Here is a 10,908-nt window from a genome sequence, read left to right as displayed (position 1 = left end):
GAAGAAGAAGAGTTAAAAAATTTCATATATATATATATATGTCCCTTTTATAAGCATTTCAAATTTCGAATGAGTTACAAATTTCAGCAGCTTTCTCTCTTTCACAAGAATCCTTGCATTTTTGCTAAGAACTAGCTCTTTTGTGAGATGTTTTTTTAAATAAATAAAATAAATATTTTATTTACCAAAATAAATAATTTGTAGTAATTTTATGAAAATACACTTTATCTCTTATCTTGTTTAAAGTGTAAACGAGATACGTGTAATTTTATGTCGTTTACACTGTAAATGAGATAAGACTAAACGCAGCCTATATACACAATTTGTTTATATATAGCGTGATGAGCGGATAATTTATACGCTTTTTGGCATTATTTTTAGGTAGTTTTTCGTAGGATCTAGCTACTTTTTAGTATATTTTTATTAGTTTTCAAGAAAAATTCACATTTCTGGACTTTACTATGAGTTTGTGTGTTTTTCTGTGATTTCAGGTATTTTCTGGCTGAAATTGAGTGACCTGAGCAAAAATCTGATTCAGAGGCTGAAAAAGGACTGCAGATGCTGTTGGATTCTAACCTCCCTGCACTCGAAATGGATTTTCTGGAGCTACAGAAACCCAATTGGCACGCTCTCAATTGCGTTGGAAAGTAGACATCCTGGACTTTCCAGCAATATATAATAGTCCATACATTGCCCGAGTTTTGATAATGCAAACAGGCGTTTGAACGCCCACTTTCTACCCTATTCTGGCGTTAAACGCCAGAACCGGCATAAAAGCTGGAGTTAAACGCCCAAACTGGCACCAAAGCTGGTGTTTAACTCCAAGAAGAGTCTCTACACATGAAAGCTTCAATGGTCAGTACAAGCACATACCAAGTGAGCCCCGGAAGTGAATTTCTACACTATCTGCACTTAGTTACTTATTTTCTGTAACCCTAGCTACTAGTTTAGTATAAAAACTACTTTTAGTGATTTATTTTACATCTTTTAAAAATCTTATGTTTTCATAGACCATTGTACACGCATGGAGGCTGGCCTCACGGCCATGCCTAGACCTTTTCACTTATGTATTTTCAACGGTGGAGTTTCTACACCCCATAGATTAAGGTGTGGAGCTCTGCTGTTCCTCATGAATTAATGCAAAGTACTATTGTTTTTCTATTCAATTCAAGCTTATTCTTATTCTAAGATATTCATTCGCACACAAGAACAAGATGAATGTGATGATCAAGTGACACTCATCATAGTGCCATTTGGAGTTATTTTTCACCTATTTCATCAAATTTTCTCCAATTTTTATCCTCTTCTGATCATATTATTGACTTACTAGGCAAGCATTGCGCGCACAGATGCACATGATCTAGACATCAACCCCTTGAATGCGATATGGCAAGTCCCAGAGGCAGCTGACTTCGAAGTTACATTACAAGAAACAGGATAATTATCGACGCCAAAAATCGACGGCCAAAATTTTTGTCGATAATTTTTTACAGTTTTGTCGTTGATAAAATAAAAAATAAAAAATAAAAATAAAGTATTAAAATCGACGACGGAGTCGTCTGTTATATTAGAGACTCAAACCAGATATTTTTCCATTAAAATCGACAGAGATGTCGTCGATTTTAATATTATTATATCGACGGCAAAAAGCCGTCGATAAATTTAAACGATGAAGATCTTTTTTTAAAATTAGATGAATGATTTAGATTTATTTTATAAAATAGACGGTTAAAGTGTTGATTTTTTTCCAAATAAAATCGACGGTATTGCTGTTGATTTTTATCAACAAAAAATTTCTGCCGCGTCTACTTCCCACGTCCCTCGTTTCGCCCCAATTCACCTTAATTTACCTCAGAAGTTAACCCAATTCCCCCCAATTCACTACAAGAGAGGCGCTACATGGCGGCAGTTTTTTTCTCTATTAGCGGCAGCGGTTTTAAACCGCCGCAGAATCAAATTTTGGCAGTTTATTAGACCGCCATGGATATTGGTGCCGGGAGATGATTTTGCGGCAATTAATTTAGCGGCGGTTTTAAACCGCCGCAATATACATATATTAGAATTTAGTTCATTTTTTACCGGCGGTTTCGAACTGCCGCAATGTTCTTACATTTTTCCTATTAGAATTGTTTGCGGCCGCTAATTTCAATACAAATTAAAAAAAATTGGATTTTCCTTTTAAAAAATGCAGATTTTTTTTGTTTAATTTTAAAGATACATTTGGTTTGCTGATAGTTCAAGTTATCCTTCAACATGATCCTACAAAATCAATCCACAAAGAGTTCTTTTACACAATCTCTAGTTTTTCATTTAGAAATTGCAATCATGATATAATTTAAGCATTTCTCTTCCTATGACCAATTACAAAATCATAGAAATTACAAAAGAGAAATGAGATAGTTTACACATGACCAGTTACAAATCTAATGATAATGCCTTTCTCTTCCTCTAGCTTCTTTCTTCTCTCACCTATTTTCTTGTTACGACAAGAATAGATAATCAGAAACCACAATGAATTTTGTGAAAATGATGGCAGAATACGAGGATTGATGGATCAAATTATGAGCGTTGAGGCATACAGGATTGGTGGACGGAGTCTCTTCTTTTCCTACTAATTAAAACAATGTTGATTCCTATGACCATGACATACCTTCTCTTAGGAGTTGATTAAGTTGCTTTTATATCTTCTGATAGAGGAGCACCATTGCGAATTGACTCTTGAGTTTCCTTTGCATAAGCTAACTCCGTATCCAAGTTTGAAATAGTTTTGTCCAATGTTCTACATCCAACACAATCTCATAAGCTTTGAAATGAAAATTTAGCAGCACACAACACAACACAACAGCATCATGGTATATAACTTACTGATGGAAATATACAAGACAGATTTCCTATTGAGCTTTTTTTTTCTTCATCGATGAAGCAAAACAATTAATGGATACAAAAAACGAGCTAAACCAATTTCAAAGTTCATAGAAAGAAAATTCAGAATAGATCAAACCAAAAAAAACAAACCAGAAGTGAATATTAAATAAATATCCATAATAAATGATAAAACCACAAGGATGTAAATTCTATGTTTTCTCTTTACTCACGCACCCACACAAACATTTATGCCATAAGAAACTTTGCAAACAAGCCCCTTACTGTGGGATTTCAATAAAGTATAAGCCAAATAAAAGTAGTTACCTTTTGTCAAGGTCCTACAGTTGCAGTTATAGCCGGTAGGCCTTGTACCTGCCAATGGGAAAAAAAAGAAAAAAAAAAGAAACAGGTTTATTTAGAAAGGAGCTGGACTTGCAAAATTATCATGAAAATACAAGCAGGGTTGGACTTGTAAAATTATCATACAAAGGGTCTTACTTTCACCATAAGAAACAATGATGGATTAAGTGGGTTGTGAAGGTAGACCAATTAAGATTACTTCAATTCCAAGAAATTAAAGTAATAATCAAATCCAACAAACCTTATGGACACATACAATTTCAATCATTCTATTCTACGCCAACTTTGGACTTATCCACAGCCAACTATGCATCAGAGTGTGTCCGTGATGACCAACAACTACCTTCTTGCAAAGCTCCAAACAAAACAAGGACTTGGCCCCATCGCCATCCTTCCTTGCTCTCCAATGTGCACTTTCATTTCTCTTTTTTATATATATATATTGAGTTGATACACTCTTTTTTTTTAAATATTAGATAAGGTATAAAATTCATATCATGTAAATATATAGACCTAATCAAATATTGAAAAAAATTTATTGATTTAATGTTAAAGAAAATATGAGTATATATAACAAATTTTGCATACAAATTTGTGTGTGTTATCTAACCTTTTCTTATGGAATATCTTTTATTGCAAAATTGCAAGTTGCAACTATCTTAAACCCTGAATGGAATTTTGCTCAAGTACAAAGATAATGTAGGTGGTCCGTGACACCTCAATAATATAAATAAGAATAATAGAGAAAAAATTCACCCGCACAATAGCACTCCAACACCTTGTGTACCTAAAAGTCTTTAAATTTGATTAGCGGACTTGAGTTGGTCTGGCTCTATGCCACTTTCACTCATACCAAAATTTGCAGCTTATTAAACAATGTAACTACAATACTATTCTGATGATAAATGAAGCTCAACCAGATCCTTCATATCCTCATCTTTCTCAAACATACGAATCAAACTGTCCCAAACTTAAACATTATTATCAATCACTCTACCTTACACTTTTCTTTCCATACTCTGATTCTTTCTGTACCCTGCCCCCATGGTTAATAATAGTTGAAACAACTTTCTTGTCTAAACATTTTCACTTTAGTTTGGTCTATTGGAAGTTCTATAAAAGGGGTAACATTTTATTCTATTCAACTGAATTTTCCTTCTTTGGTTTCCAAAATGACACAATTATTTTACTTTTAACCAATTATTTTGATATCATGAGAAACAGAGATCAAATTAAAATAATGTTAACTATGGCGGTGTTTGGAAGGGAGACTGAGACTGAGAGACTGAGGCTACATTAAATCTCTGTATTGTGTTTTGTGTAAAATGTATTAGATTGAGTTATGTCTAAGTATTATGTTAGCAACTTACAAGTAAAATTAAAAATTGCAAGCATATCAGTTAGCAATAATTACGTAACAATATAAGAAAGCAATGGCATGGGAAAGGATAAATGTACCTGGTTGATGCTAATCTCTCAGCATGAAAGAATAACACTTCATCGCCAAAGTTTCATCCTATCAAATTAAACATAATCATCATTGAATTTTGGCTTTAATTGACCTAGTTCTTTCAAGTTTCAATAGCACCCATGCTTTAAAATAATCACGTAATAAAGTACCTTGAGTCTGTTACAATTGAGATCTTACAATGACTTGCAAGAAGAAGAAAAAAAGTTATTTCAGAATTTATTTCTATTTCAATTTCTTTGGTTTCAGCCTCGTAGAGAGAAGGAGAAAAGAATCTATTTTGTGGACCAATTTCTAAATTGAGGGAGCAAACCTCATCATTAGAAAATTTCTCAAAATTTGAATATTATACTAACAAGATATCAAAAATAAAAGGTACCAACTTAAACTATGCTTCAGTGCAGATATCCTCCACTTTTGTTGTAGTGATGTTTGGGTTTGTTCTGCTCCTCTCCACTTGTTTCCTTGCAGGGCAACGCTTTGTGCTACTGCATCTATAGTAACCCCTACAACACATACACAACAATAAAATAAATTAATGCCCAAACACCTCCCAATAAGAAAAGTAATTGCTTGCTTAAGGTGAGTGAATTTCGTTCATTATTCAATATAAATATAAAATAAAGTACTTAAAATTTTTTATTATTAACAACCTTAACTTGTGGTGAACTAAATCTATATAATAATGAAGTATTGACTAAAGAGAGATCATATTTTTAATTATAAGTTAATTACCTTGGATATGGAGAACCTTTAATGGATTTTTGACCGTATTTCCTCTAAGCCCATAGATCAGAGGGATCTACTTCCTCACCTTGTCTACTACTTGATGATGCTGCTGCTGGAATACAAATCAACTTCTTTGCCTGACTTTTCCTGAACAAGTTTTACAACAACAATAACTACTTTTTACTTTTTGATTAGTTATCTCATAAATCTAATCTAATTCAAATAGATACAAGAGAATATCTCTTTGGTATAGCTAGTTATTGATAGAATAGGAGTCTTCAGGTGGTTTTATGTGAAAAGTAGTACTAATTGAAAAGATAATCTTACTTATTAATTAGTGTTGAAAGCTCCGTTAGTGATTATTGTTATAGTGACAGCCACAATATCCTACTAGCTTTCTACTTTTCATGTGGGTTAAATCCCCATGCAAGCCTCCATCATCAACTCTTCAACCTCATTAATCCATTTATTAATCAATTATATCTCACGAGGACAAAACCCATTATCATTTGAACAAGTATATATAATAATAAAAAAGAAAACATATCTAACCGGGAAGTGCGATTCTCATCATGCATGAAAAGAATCAAAGTAAAAGAAAATGATCAAAATTAATTATTTAAAACAATCATATCTGACCTTCACTTATTAACAGGAGCTGAGATTTGCACTACTACTGGTCCTGCGTTGTCCACCAAGCAATAAGCAGAAGAAGGCTAAATTGAAACCAAATCAAGAAGAAAAGGTATAATGTGAACCAAAATTAAAATCTGAGACCAAATATAAAGGGGGATTTTTCAGATGCCAAAAATCTGAACCAAGAGTATGGGCATACCTAGGATCGGGAACAGAGGGAGGAGAGAGCAGATCAGTGGCGGACCCACCAACAGGGGGAAGCACCACGCAACTGGTACTGACGGGTGGTGCTACACGGCGGCAAGGATTCAAGAAATAGCCGCTAATCAATCCGACTCTGTGACACATGATGTCAATTGCTGCAATTTCTGATATTTACGGTAGTTAGATAAAGAGCCGGAATTTTTTGGCCTCTATCCTCCGCTTATCCTGTAGTGATTCACCTCCATTTCACCTCTGCCCTTTTACCAACCCTCCATCTTCGATGTCTCCATGCCTCTTCGCTGCCACCGTGTCATTGCTCTGCTGCTCCCGCACCCGTCGTTGCCTCGTCACACTTGCGCCGCCATCCCTCCGTCCCCTGTTTCAAATCGAAAACACGTCGTAGCACCTCCTTCTCCATATGAATCTTAATTTGTAACACATGATTTCATGGTTCCATTAGTCTTGTAACGTCGAACAAGGTTCGGTTTTCCTTTTCTCTTTACTTTTCTATGTTGTTTTCCTTGTTTTGTGAATTGTGATTCCGAATTTTCGATTTTCGAATGGAGTTCTTCTTCTCTGCTCTGCAAATTGTTGATTTCTTTCTTTTTTTTTTGTTCTTTGATTTTTTTCTGCTACACAATTGATTGAGTTTTGTTTTCTTCTTAGATTATGTGATTCGTTTTGTTAATTGTAACTTGTGAGTATGCGATCTCAATTAATATCTTCATCATTTCAGAGATGTCGATTATCTGAGCAGATATGCAAACTCTCGGTGATTCTCACTTGATCTTCATCTTCCTCTCTTCCAGTTTCAAGTAACGAGCATAAACCTTTACTATTAGCGTAGTTTTTAATTTCTAATTGTTCCTCTCTTTATTAGTTTATAATATTAGAGTTTTTGTGAGTAGTCTCTGGTACTGATTATGGAAGCTGCTTAGAGAAATTTCAAGCTTTGAAGTTTTCAAATTTGATGCTATTAAAATAGATGGAATGCTTTATATCAAAACCACGAGTTAGTTTTGCTTCTATTTCACTTAATATATGCACATAAGCGAAAATTGAGAAAGAAGTAGCTATTTTCTCATATGCGTCATTATCAGAGGTAATATGCAAGCCTTTTGTATAAGCCTCTAAGCAAAATTGTTTTACTCTTAGGTACGTGTCATATGAACTCCTCAATTTTCATCAACCATGTGGATAGGGTGCTATTCTGTATAATTTCCAGTTATTTACTACACTTACTGGGCTGGGAATAGATGGAGACACAAGGAAGAAAATGATTGAGAGTTTAGAGGATTATTGACTATCAGATTTCTGCCGGTAAAGAAATTCACAAATATAATCGCGTTGTAAGTATAGTTTCTAAACCAATAGAGAATCCTTTCGTACAAAAGTTTGGTTGTCATAAGTAATAAAACCCAATAAAATTTATAACCGAAGTATTTAAACCTCGGGTCGTCTTCTCAAGGAATTGCAGGGCAGTATGATTTATTACTGATTATGGAAAATTGTATATTTTTGGGTTTTTGGAATAATGAACAAGTAATTTAAATGGCAAGAAAAATAAATTAATAATTAGAAAATCTCTTGGCAAGGTATGAGAACTGGGAATCCTATCCTAGTTATCCTTATCAGGTGTGATGAGAATTAGATTTTTGCTCCCACTTAGTTAACCCTTACTGAATAAAGGAAAGTCAAGTGGACTAATTAACTTGATTCCTCAGTCCTAGTCAACTCCTATGGAAAGACTAGCTTTGGAGGGATGCAAATCAATCTGCAATCCTAATTTCCAATCAACGGCTGAGTTTGATAACTCAAGCGTTACCAATTACTTACCCAAAGTCAAAAGGGAAAATAAGTCTAAATTAAATTGAAAGCATCATAAATAGAATAAAACAATCATTAATCTGAAATACCTCAAATAATATTAAATAGAATATTCAAATCTTGACATGAAAAGGTTTATAAGCTAAATTGGAACATTAACAAGTAAAAGCATTGGAATAAATAAAAGTAGAAGAGAAACATTAATTAAAGGAACATTGAACCTGGCATTGAAGTAGTAATCATAAAATAAAATAAAAGGAATCCTAATCCTAAAACTTGAGAGAGAGGAGAGAGCCTCTCTCTCTAAAAGCTACATCTAAAACCTAAAATTGTGTATATTGAATGTTGTAAACATCTCCTCTTGATTCCTCTATTCTCTAGCTTATATTCTGTGTTTTTGGCTTGGATCTAGGCCAAAAAGGGGCCCAGAAATCGCTGAGGGTGTTTTCTGCAGATTCCTGCACGTGGTGTCTGTCACGCGTACGCGTGGGTCACGCGTTCGTGTCATCTGGAATTTTTTCTTGTCACGCATGCGCGTCAGTCACGTGTACGCGTCATTTGCATTTTGCTCAAGGCACGCGTCCGCGTTAGTCATGCGTTCGCGTCTATGCCATTTCGCGCTAGGCACGCGTCTGCGTCATCCATGCATTTGCGTCGTTGCCTTTTCTTCAAAACTCTATTTTTGTGCTTTCCTTCCATTTTTGTATGTTTCCTTTCTGTCCTCTAAGCCATTCCTGCCCTATGAAGCCTGAAAATACTTAACACACAAATCACGGCATCGAATGGTAATGAAGGATAATTAAATTTATTTTTAAAGCATAGGAAACATGTTTTTCACATATATCATAAAATAAGGAAGGGAAAGTAAAACCATACAATTCATATGAATAAGTGGGTGAAGAATTGATAAAAGCATTCAATTTGAGCACAAGATTAATCATAAAATAGGGCTTTATCAATTATGCAAGGGGTATTGTAGAAGAAAAGGTTAGGGTGAAGCTAAAAGTGTTCTGATGCTAATGAAGATGTGTTTTGAAAGCAGGTTTGTGAACCGTCTTTACATAGGCAAAGATGACATTCCAACTGCCGCGACGTCTGCTCGCCGTCATGTATGACGCTGTTAATTTTTCATGAATAATATTTCTTTAAATATTGAGTCCATATTCTATTCTTATATGTTCTTAACCAAAGTCTTAATCCTATGCAGTCTTTGGCATTACTATCTATCTTGGCTGCAATTGGTTTGAATGAAGATGACATTGATGACATTAAGGAAAAAATTAGAAGCTGAATTATTCGTATCATCAAGCAGTGCTGCCAATAAAAGCAGCAGCGTGAAGTTTGATCCACTCTGCCTAGGTCCTGACAGTTGGGAACATGTACGCTTTATTACTTGATTCTTTTCGACGGGATATCAAATTTTGCACTTATTCTGCTGACATATACTCTGATCAAAACATATTTTAGTTTTCAAGTGTTGTTTCAAGTTTTCTGCATAGTTTTGTTACTATATATGGCATGGCAAGATTTTTCACCTTCGGTATGGATCATTCATCGTGATCAAGTTTCCTATGTAGATTCCATCCTGTCGGACACTGATTGGACCTTGCTCATGAAAAACGATGTGGGATCAATTCATGCAAGAAACAGAAATCATTATCTCAAAGGCACTTGAACAGGTTTGTACTATGTTTAATATCTTTCTAAAGATTTTAGAGCTTTGACTTTATATACAATAAGGGAAAATCTACCTAGAGAATATAAATTTGGGATCATCTCCGAAAATAGAGAAAAACCCAAATCAGCCCCTGACAATTACCTCGAAAGACAACGAGGCCTCTGACAAAAAAAAAAAACCCAACCCGGCCCCTGACAAAAAAAAACCCAACCCGGCCCCTGACAATTACTTCGAAAGGACAACGAGGCCCCTGTGCCAAAAAAAATCAATGTTATTTTTTTTGGCACAGGGGCTAATCAGTCCCAAAAAAAATTATCAGGGGCCGGATTGGGTGTTTTTTTTTTTGGGGGCCTCGTTGTCCTTTCGAGATAATTGTCAGGGGCCGGATGAGGTATTCACTCCCGAAAATATGATTCTCCACACCATTTCATCTAATGGTTAATATCTAAGTGCCTATTCATTTAACAAGTATATATGGTGTCCTAGTTCGTCGCAGAAAAATCATCACTACTGCCGCCACCGCTCAAATTGCATCAAGGACCATGATCTTCTTATGTCTTTAGCATGGTTCTAAGCACCATCTGGTAACATTCTCTTTCTAATCATCTTCTTATGTTAGAATCTTCATTGTTGATGAAGATTTACACTATTGTAAATTAAATACATTTGTTAGTGTTTGGTTGGTTCCATAGGAAGGTGCTTCAAGTCATGTTTGAGTTTGTCTTAAAAATTAGACTTTCTAATAATGCTGTCAGGTATAATGACATTGCCAAGTTTGGGTATGCTGCAATGCGATGATCCAAGTTCACAGGATAGAAAGAATCAAGCCAAAGCAATTCTCCAACTTCACAAAATGCTAGTCATGTGAAAAGACTAGCTGGCCTGGGAGGGTAAAGTTCCAATCCTTAGTTTCTTTATCCTTTTCTAGTCGGTGTTAATTATTATTAGTTGATTCTTTGATACAGCAAATCCAGCTACCCCTAATGAGATATTTGTTTTTCAAATTTTATATGTGATGATCAACTTCACCATCCAACGCTAATAAGCTTTTATGATATTGTTGGAAACATTCTGCAGGTAGTGCTCTTAAGCCAACCGATGTGGACATGTTGTGGGTTCACGTAACATGTGCTTGGTTTCA

The 10,908-nt window shown here is 34.9% G+C and overlaps 2 long non-coding RNA genes across 3 annotated transcripts in view; one reads left to right on the top strand and one right to left on the bottom strand.

Moving 5' to 3' along the window:
• On the bottom strand, nt 2,727–4,737 carry LOC110262814. Of its 2 annotated transcripts, XR_002347818.1 has the most exons (4): nt 4,684–4,737; nt 3,190–3,237; nt 2,866–2,909; nt 2,727–2,779 (listed from the first exon to the last, which is right to left on the bottom strand). It is a non-coding gene; the product is annotated as an uncharacterized LOC110262814 (long non-coding RNA). The 2 variants fall into 2 exon arrangements; XR_002347817.1 differs by lacking the exon at nt 4,684–4,737 and having other exon boundaries at nt 3,190–3,339.
• The window catches only part of LOC110262813, a 15,965-nt gene continuing 15,414 nt past the window's right edge, over nt 10,358–10,908 (top strand). The window contains exon 1 of the long non-coding RNA XR_002347816.1: nt 10,358–10,657. This is a non-coding gene — a long non-coding RNA (uncharacterized LOC110262813). The remainder of the gene's footprint in view (nt 10,658–10,908) is intronic.

The sequence above is a fragment of the Arachis ipaensis genome, chromosome B05, assembly GCF_000816755.2.
Source record: "Arachis ipaensis cultivar K30076 chromosome B05, Araip1.1, whole genome shotgun sequence".
In the NCBI taxonomy this organism is placed as follows: Eukaryota; Viridiplantae; Streptophyta; class Magnoliopsida; order Fabales; family Fabaceae; genus Arachis; species Arachis ipaensis.
The sequence above is the reverse complement of the archived record's forward strand: the minus strand, read 5'-3'. Positions and strand labels throughout refer to the sequence as shown.